A 10282-nucleotide genomic window follows, 5' to 3' on the forward strand; every position below is an offset into this window, starting at 1 on the left:
CTTAACGAATTAGTTTGGGTCGGGGGATGGTCTGCGCCTACAGATCTGTACACAGAATCTGCCGACCATCCGGGTTGTCTTCTGATCTTTGCCTAACAGGAAAAGGTCAATTTTTTGCTTTTCTGGGAGGTCAGCGAGCCTCACCAGTAGGGGATCAATGGTCTCACTACGTGCCTCTTCATAAAAGGGACATCTAAAGAACAAGTGCTCTGGGCTTCCTATCTCCCCCAATGAACAGGCGCAAAGTCTCTGAGCATATGGGACTTTTTTAAAGGATCCTTCCAGGACCGGCAAGGGCAGAGCTGAGCTTCTGGCAAGTGTAAAAGCCCTTCTTGCATTTTTGGATATGAAAAAGAAGAGATATGCTGCTGGTGCGGCTATATCTCTCTCGATTTCTCCAATTTTATAGTTGGGGCACATTGAGCAGTCCTGTTGTCTCTTGGTGTCTACAGGTTTTCAGGTCTTGCTTGCAGGTTTCCCAGAGACATTTGTCCACGCTGAGAACAGGGTGCTGGGTTAGATGGACCTCCTTTGGTCGGATCCTGCAGCCAGGCTCATAGGACAATGAGAACCTTTGTTCTGATCCAACAGAGATCTTCCTATGCCCCCTCTTGGACGCAGATGAAAGGCTGCGAATGTACAGATTCAGCAGAGCATCTATCAGAAACAGGAGTACGATCCTGGACAGCCTCGCAGGCAGTTGTTGTTGTTGTTGTTCTTCTGGCATGGACATTTCCTTCCTGCTTGCAGTTCTGCATTTTTCCCCATGCAGCTTGGTCTCCTCCTGTTTTGCAGCTACTTCCTGTGAAGAAACCACCTACTTCCTGTGTTATACAAACAGCTGTTCTATAGCTAGCTCTCTCTCTCTCTCTTTGTATGTAGCTATCACATAAGCAAGCAAGCTAGTTATTAGGTCTTCACAAAGTGTACATTCATTAGCTTGTCAAGCAGAGACAGCCACTTGTTTAAATGGCATCAAAAGTGAGTTGTTGTTGTTGTTGTTTAGTCGTGTCCCACTCTTCGTGACCCCATGGACCAGAGCATGCCAGGCACTCCTGTCTTCCACTGCCTCCCGCAGTTTGGTCAAACTCATGTTCGTAGCTTCGAGAACACTGTCCATCCATCTCGTCCTCTGTCGTCCCCTTCTCCTTGTGCCCTCCATCTTTCCCAACATCAGGGTCTTTTCCAGGGAGTCTTCTCTTCTCCTGAGGTGGCCAAAGTCTTGGTGCCTCAGCTTCAGGATCTGTCCTTCCAGTGAGCACTCGGGGCTGATTTCCTTCAGAATGGAGGGGTTTGATCTTCTTGCAGTCCATGGGACTCTCAAGAGTCTCCTCCAGCACCATAATTCAAAAGCATCTATTCTTTGGCGATCAGCCTTCTTTATGGTCCAGCTCTCACTTCCATACATCACTACTGGGAAAACCAGGGCTTTAACTATACGGACCTTTGTTGGCGAGGTGATGTCTCTCTCTCTCTTTTTTTAAATGATTTTTATTAATTTACAACAAAACAAAACATACATACTGATTTCACATCTAGTTTTTCACAAATTGTTTCTTTTCTGGACTTCCTTCAGCTGTTCCGTAAATCATCCATAATCATTTATTTTAATTACGCATTCCCTAGTTTGTATTGTCATTGTTTATACCCTTCATTTCTTTTCCCTTTAGACAATACTTCTCAGTTTTTCACAGTGCTTTTTAAACGCCTCTAGTGTTATTTGTCCCTCACTTATGCTTTCCAGATATTCCACAAATTTCCCCCAGTCCTCGATGAACTTTTGGTCTCTTAGGTATCTAATCTTCCCAGACAATTTGTCCAACTCAGCATAGTCTAACAACTTTGTTCTCCAATCTTCCAGCGTCGGTATTTCCTGTTGTTTCCATTTCTGGGCCAGTAATACTCTTGCTGCTGTCACTGCATATTGGAAAAATTTGCAGTCCTTTCTTTTTATCTCATATTCCTAATAGAAAGGCCTCTGGTTTCTTTATAAATGTATATTTCAAAATCTTCTTCAGTTCATTGTATATCCTTTCCCAGAAGCCTTTCACTTTCTTACATTCCCACCACATATGATAAAAAGAGCCTTCTTTATCTTTAAGGCAAGGTGATGTCTCTGCTTTTTAGGATGCTGTCTAGGTTTGTCAAAAGTGAGTTACACAGAACTAAATAGTTCTGCCAACAGTGGTGGGGCGGGCAGAGCGCTCCCCTTGCACTTCCGCTGCCTGAGCCAGGTGCTTCATGGATGGGGCGACTCTGCAACTATAGAGCCAGAGTGGTGTAGTGGTTAAGAGCGGTAGTCTCGTAATCTGGTGAACCGGGTTCGCGTCTCCGCTCCTCCACATGCAGCTGCTGGGTGACCTTGGGCCAGTCACACTTCTCTGAAGTCTCTCAGCCTCTCACAGAGTGTTTGTTGTGGGGGAGGAAGGAAAAGGAGATTGTGAGCCGCTTTGAGACTCCTTCGGGTGGTGATAAAGCGGGATATCAAATCCAAAACTCGTCTTCTCTTCTCTTCTATACAATGAGATGAAAACCTTTTGGAGGGACTATCTCTGAGGCAGCGCTGACCCAAGATTTTCTAAAAATTTGGCTTTAGTTCTCAAGCCTGCCGTCGCTTGTACTGACACCTACACAAAGAACCCACCACAATAATCAGGCTGCATATATAAGACTGCAGTTCTCGGTACAATTACTTTCTTGGGAGTAAACCCCCCTCCCCGAATGTTGTGGGACTTATGGCGGGATCCCATAGGCACATAACCTAGGAGTGCATCGCATCAAACTCCGTGGCATTCCCTTCTGAGCAGACATGTATAGGAGTTCGCTGCTCGTGAGTAAGCATGCATAAGCGCAGAATGTATATAGTAAAAGGACTCCGATTACAAGTACTTATAAGGGAGTAATGGCTTTCCCAACCGAAAGGTTCTTCCATATGAGTCAAAACCATTGAGCCAGCCCCCGCTGTTCTTGTCAATTTGAACGGCATCTAGCCAGAAAATTTCTTTCCAAGGATTAAGTTAAAACCATCTGTTTTGAAGCTTGGAAAGGCGCTGCCTTTTTGCAGGAAGGTTGAGTGGTGAATCGGGCAGCCCCCGGTCCTAACGCTGCCTTTATTGGCACAAGCTCATAGTGGGGGCTTTAGGTAAGACATTAAACTTTCCACCTTCTTCTGCTCTAACCCTCACATATCTGCCATCAAGGGATAATCTTCCTGGCTTTTTGCAAGGATCCTGAAGCTCTGCACAGCCTGGATTTGTATAAATGCTAAATATTAAAGCACATCTTAAAAGAAACTCTTGTGACGTCGATTCTCTTTTCTTTTTTTTTGTACTTTTGATGCTCCTTTTAAAAAAAAGTTGCTTAAGAAGACACTGTCTGCAACTTGCCAGCTTCAGTCCTGCAGGAGCTGGGTGCAAATTACCGCACAGATTCTTCCCGTCACCCAATTAACACCATAGCTGTCAACTTACAGATTTGAAAATAAGGGACCAGCAGCCTCGAAAATAAGGAATCAGCAGCCAAAATAAGGGATTTTCGAAGCACAGGTATGTTCAACTTCTGAGACCCTCCGACCCAAGGGCAGAAAGCCCAGCCAGCAGCCAAACGAAGCCTCAAGCGGTGGTTCCCACAGCGCAGCAACCCGGCAAAGGGGATGCAGCAAGGAAAACCACCGTCACCTCTCCGCTGGGAAGCGCTGAGCAAAGGCGAGTCCCCAGGCAACGCGGCCGATTTGATCGGCACAAGGCATGCAAGCTCCAGCCCCCAGTCGTTCTCCAACTCCTTATTGGGTGAGCAGTGCAGCCAAGCAACACAGATGGAGCCTCCCTCCTCCCTGGCCGGCAGGGAGGGAGGGAGAGGAGCTGCTTCCTTTGAAACCCGGGAAATTTAAGGGACATTATCAATAAGGGACAGCAGTAGGACACGGCTCTGAGATAAGGGAGTTTCCCGTCAAATAAGGGACGGTTGACAGCTATGAGAGACACTTGTGTGCCTGGCTGCGGAACCACTCTGCTGCCGAATCCGTCGCGTCTCCTCTCAGTAAACAGCCTATTTTGATCATAAACGAACTGGAGTAAATTTCCGTTTTTAAGAATGTTTGATGGCATGTTTCTTTACTCTTGCTTTTGTTCCGGCTGTACTTTCTATAGAACGCTTTCTATAAACCTTCAGCGATAATCCAGAATGCGGCAGCTAGACTGGTGACTGGGAGCGGCCGCCGAGACCACATAACACCGGTCCTGAAAGACCTACATTGGCTCCCAGTATGTTTCCGAGCACAATTCAAAGTGTTGGTGCTGACATTGAAAGCCCTAAACGGCCTCAGTCCTGTATACCTGAAGGAGCATCTCCACCCCCATCGTTCTACCCGGACACTGAGGTCCAGCGCCAAGGGCCTTCTGGCGGTTCCCTCCCTGCGAGAAGCCAAGTTACAGGGAACCAGGCAGAGGGCCTTGTCGGTGGTGGCACCCGCCCTGTGGAACGCCCTCCCACCAGATGTCAAAGAGAACAACAACTACCAGACTTTTAGAAGACATCTGAAGGCAGCCCTGTTTAGGGAAGCTTTTAACGTTTGATGCAGTCCTGTATTTTAATATTTTGTTGAAAGCCGCCCAGAGTGGCTGGGGAAGCCCAGCCAGATGGGCGGGGTATAAATAATAAATGATGATGATGATGAACCTGCTTCAGAAGCCAGCATGCAGCAGAAAGAAAAGAGATTTTAATAATGTGGGTGTCTCTCCCAGTACCGTGGATCTGTTTGAGGGCCAAACCTGATGGCAGATCAGTGGGGTGGTCTCAGGACACCTCAATCAGATGCCCCACTGATGAGCTGAGAGGCCAAAATGGTGGTGGGGAGCCACTTCGCAGCTGGCAGTGCCTCTGTGTGTGTGAAACTTGGTGCGACAGGGTTTATCCCTCTCCCCATATCCTTTCCCCAATTTGGGGTAGGGAGAAATGAATCTTACCATTCATCACTTTCCACCATAGCTGTCAACTTACAGATTTGACAATAAGGGACCAGCAGTCTCGAAAATAAGGGATCAGCAGCCAAAATAAGGGATTTTCTGGGCACAGGTATGTTCAACTTCTGAGACCCTCCAAGCCAAAGGCAGAAAGCCCAGCTAGCAGCCAAACGAAGCCTCAAGCGGTGGTTCCCACAGCGCAGCAACCTGGCAAAGGGGATGCAGCAAGGAAAACCACCGTCACCTCTCCACTGGGAAGCGCTGAGCAAAGGCGAGTCCCCAGGCAATGTGGCCGATTTGATCGGCACAAGGCATGCAAGCTCCACCCCCCAGTCGTTCTTAGACTCCTTATTGGGTGAGCAACGCAGCCGAGCAACACAGTTGGAGCCTCCCTCCTCCCTGGCCGGCAGGGAGGGAGGGAGAGGAGCTGCTTCCTTTGAAACCCGGGAAATTTAAGGGACATCATCAATCCGGGACAGCAGCGGGACACGGCGCTGGGATAAGGGAGTTTCCCGCCAAATAAGGGACGGTTGACAGCTATGCCTTCCACATCACAGCTTGCTGGGCATGTTGTACAGGGCCGGATTTAGGTTTGATGAGGCCCTAAACTACTGAAGGTAATGGGGCCCTTGATATGTCTAGCTGTCCTTTGTCAACAACAAATTGCCACTGTTTTTTTGTGCTGAATATATGCTATATGCTAATTGATGGACCAAATAGGTATCTCAAGCCATTTGCACATGTTGTCATGCAACCAGTCCATACAGAATGTAGGCACCCTATATATATATAGAAAGGAGCAAAGCAGTGATATTTTAGGGAGCAGGCTAGCAGGTGAGGGTCATGACTTACATCATAGGAGCCTACACAACACAAAACACTGTTGCTGTATGTAGGTTTTATTTGTTTTTTATCTTATATTTTGGAAATGTACATCCAGGTTTTTTCCCTTTAATTTTTTTGGGTGGCCCCAATAGAGTGGAGCCCTAAGCTTATAGCTTGTTTAGCTTAAACGTAAATCCTGCACTGATGTTGCATCTCCCATGATGTATACTGGGCTCTAGGAGGCTTATTTGGTCAGAATCGGGTACACACTTCCAGAGTTAACACTAAATACATTAGTTCTGGTAAATGGGCCACCATAGCTGCAAGAGGGCCGTGAAAATTTGTGTCCCAGGCTTTTGGGACTCGTCTACCGATGTACCATCCATATGAAATCCAAGAGACGCATTGATTGCCAGATATGAAATATATTGGTATTATTTTCAGATCTCCTATCCCAGTATCTCAGTTAGAGGCAGTGATGCTTCTGAATATCTGTTGCTTGAAACCATAGGAGGGGAGAGTGCTCTTATGCTCAAATCCTGCTTTCGGGTTTTGGTTAGTCACTGTGAGGACAGGATGCTGGGCTAGATATCCCATTGGCCTGATCCAGCAGCCCTTCAGATGTTATTAGCGGTGAGTAAAATGGCTTGAGGTAAAGGTAAAGGGACCCCTGACCATTAGGTCCAGTTGTGGCCGACTCTGGGGTTGCGACGCTGATCTCGCTTTACTGGCCGAGGGAGCTGGTGTACAGCTTCCGGGTCATGTGGCCAGCATGACTAAGCCACTTCTGGCGAACCAGAGCAGCGCACGGAAATGCCATTTACCTTCCCGCCGGAGCGGTACCTATTTATCTACTTGCACTTTGACGTGCTTTCGAACTGCTAGGTGGGCAGGAGCTGGGACCGAGCAACGGCAGCTCACTCCGTCGTGGGGATTCGAACCGCTGACCTTCTGATTGGCAAGTCCTAGGCTCTGTGGTTTAACCCACAGCGCCACCCGCATCCCTTTCGGATGTTATTAGCGGTGAGTAAAATGGCTTGAAGCAGAGGGTTAACGGGATCTTAATCTGGACGCCATAGCAGGGAGGAGGAGGGGGAGTTGAAAATTTAGAGCTGTATCTGCAAGATTCCCGTGACTTTAACTTCCAATGCTTTTCCATTAAAGCAGAGCTAAAAAGGGCTTGGTGGTGCGGCGTGCAGCTAGAAGCATGCACCAAATGCTATAATCTCTACTCCAAACAGGCCGCAGAGTCTCAATGCGCTGTCTGAAAGGAGCTGAAACAGACTGTGCTTATGGTTTAGCTCAAGCCAGGGCCCGATCCTCACAACTTGCCTTGGTGCCAAGGCTGAAATATGTCAAAGAAGCAGGCGCGCCAATGGCGCTATGTAAACAATAACTGCAGAATGTTTGAAGTTAGATCTCGGTGCACATTCTTCCCCCTTTGGACTGGGGGCTGTTACTTGTCATCCAGCAGTTGCCAGCATGCCTGTGGATTAAACCTCTTTTCCCCCTCCGTGGGCATTTAAAGCAGTATCAGACCATCCTGCAAACCGTGGGGCCAGATTAACCTGACCTTGGGGTGCCTTTGAGCCAGTGGATTTAGCTGCGATCGCTAAAAGAACCTCAGTTTTCAGAGGCAGTATACCTCAGTATCAGGTGCAGGAAGAGAGAACGAGAAAAGACTAGAACTTTTATATCTGTGCTATGAGTGTCCAAAGAGCTTCTGGTTAGTCGGTCCTGAGCTGCTTGGGTCGTTGAGTTCTGATCCATCCAGAGTATGTATTCCTTGTGTGTTGAGTAGATTTGTAGATTGGGGAGGGAGTCAGATTTGTTTTTCTCAGGCAAAGTGTTATTCAAGAGGTATCGGAGAGCAATGTTTTAAGAGTGATTAATGATTACTTTGTTGTTGTTGTTGTTTGGTCGTTTAGTCATGTCCAACTCTTCATGACCCCATGGACCAGAGCACGCCAAGCACTCCTGCCTTCCACTGCCTCCCGCAGTTGGGTCAAACTCATGTTGGTAGCTTCAAGAACACTGTCCAACCATCTTGCCCTCTGTCGTCCCCTTCTCCTTGTGCCCTCCATCTTTCCCAACATCAGGGTCTTTTCCAGGGAGTCTTCACTTCTCATGAGGTGGCCTCAGCTTTAGGATCTGTCCTTCAGCCTCAGCTTCAGGATCTGTCCTTCCAGTGAGCACTCAGGGCTGATTTCCTTCAGAATGGATAGGTTTGATCTTCTTGCAGTCCATGGGACTCTCAAGAGTCTCTTCCAGCACCAGAATTCAAAAGCATCCATTCTTCGGCGATCAGCCTTCTTTATGGTCCAGCTCTCACTTCTATATATCACTACTGGGGAAACCATAGCTTGAACTATACGGACCTTTGTCGGCAAGGTGATGTCTCTGCTTTTTAAGGTACTGTCTAGGTTTGTCACTGCTTTTCTCCCAAGAAGCAGGCGTCTCAAAGGGTACCATTGTCTGACAAACCACAGTGCCATACTCAATTTGTCTTTTTGAAATGGTACACCTCTGTAGCCACCAACACAGGAGTTCTGTTTAGTTAACGGAAGAAGGGGACGACAGAGGAGAATATGGTTGGACAGTGTTCTCAAATCTACCAGCATGAGTTTGACCAAACTGCGGGAGGCAGTGGAAGACAGGAGTGCCTGGCGTGCTCTGATCCATGGGGTCACGAAGAGTCGGACACGACTAAACAACTAAACAACAAGGGACCGGGGAAGATGGAGACCAACAGAAGGTGAAGCTAGAGCCAACAGCAGGCAAAGCCACTCCCTGTCTATTAAAAATGGAAGCAGGCAAGTGAGGGCAGGCTGTTGGTAGGAACAGTGTCCGATTTGCCCTAATGGACCAGCTTCCACCCTCATCAGATGAAGTCATCTCTGCATGTTTCTTGCTGCTGGCCCCCGGGCATCTGAATAGTTTGAGCAGCACTACCTTCTGAAAGCAACTTATGAAAACACCAGCCCTGCCAGCCACCAGAGATTTTAAAATGCTACAAATTTCTAAGCTGTCCCGCATCTATCCTCCAAAGTTCTCCGAATGAGCTTTAAGTGACAAAAGAACTTGTCTCCCAGCACAAAAGAAGTGGAGGGAAGAACGCTAACCGACTTGATCCGAGGAAGAACAAAATCATATATTCGTAGAATTGGAAGGGACCCTAAGGGTCATCTAGTCCACCCCCCTGCAATGAAGCAATCTCAACTAAAGCATCCATGACAGATGGCCATCCAACCGCTGCTTGAAAACCTCCAAGGAAGGAAGATTCATCACCTCCCAAGGGAGACCATCCCACTGTTGAACAGCTCTTACCGTCAGAAAGTTCTTTCTGATATTTAGTCAACAGTGTTCCAGATTCATGCCCTCCACATTATCACAAATCTCCAGAGCTCGGAAGGAAAATGATTCTGCTATTTCTGAAGGGTTGAGTGAGATTAAATTACTTGCAGTCGGCCTTCACTAATATTTGAAAGGAGTTCTGAATCAGGCTAATAAGTATAGCCAGGGCCTTGGAAGAAATGAAAGGAAAGGAACCCGGATGTCTCAGATTAGGAGAAATTGTTCCTTAAGGACCTAAGATGAACCATGTTAGATCAAGTGGAGGACTGTAGCTCAGTGGTAGAGTATTTGCTTTGCCTGCAGACACACTCAGGTTCAATTCTTGGCCTCTCCAGGAAAGGCTGGGAGAGTTGTCTGTCCTGAAACCCTGGAAAGCTGGCTCAGTATTTGTCTGTTTCCTAATTCTTGTACACATCCAGCAATACTTTCAACAGTGCAGACAAATATGAGCTACGGACATCACTTTTGGGGCTCCTTGAGGCTGCAGATGCAAAATGTTTACAGTGGGGAAATAGGAAATATTAGCCGGTAAGAGGGTAAGTCAGCCAAACGTTTCAACCCGGTACAAGATTGCAATGGAGTTTCTTTGCAGAAATGTGTTCTGAGTAGTTAGAATGGCCCTGTGTGCATGCCAAACAATAAACAAAACTCATTAGCATTGGTACAGAGATTCTAAACTGTACACTTTGGCTTAAAATAACTGAACCAGTCAAAACTGCTTTGCACCAGATGACATTCATTTATTGCTTCCCCCCTCCGCTCCTTGCCCTTTTGTGGAGAAATGAAACCAGAGTCAGGTGGTTCTTTGCCAAGGCTGTTCACTCCAGCAAGAGAGATTTGCTCCGGTACCTGAAAGGAGCCTTCAGACTTTGGCCAGACATGTAACACATGGGGGTGGAGTAGGCGAAAATGCAGAAACTGAGCACGAGGCAGTTCTAACGACCACCTTACCAGCCCTCCTCCAAAGAAAGGGGTATTCTGTACCAACTGCAGACCCGACACAGGCCTGCATCACAGGCGATGGGGTGGGGTGGGGCAGATCATAGCTCCATAGTGAGACAGGGATGTGGGAGAAAATTGATTCAGTTCACACTTGAACCTATCTAATTTGCACTTTCTTAAGCAATGTGCAAGAGGGGACG

The sequence above is a fragment of the Podarcis pityusensis genome (assembly GCF_964106645.2).
Source record: "Podarcis pityusensis genome assembly, chromosome: 10".
Taxonomy (NCBI): Eukaryota; Metazoa; Chordata; class Lepidosauria; order Squamata; family Lacertidae; genus Podarcis; species Podarcis pityusensis.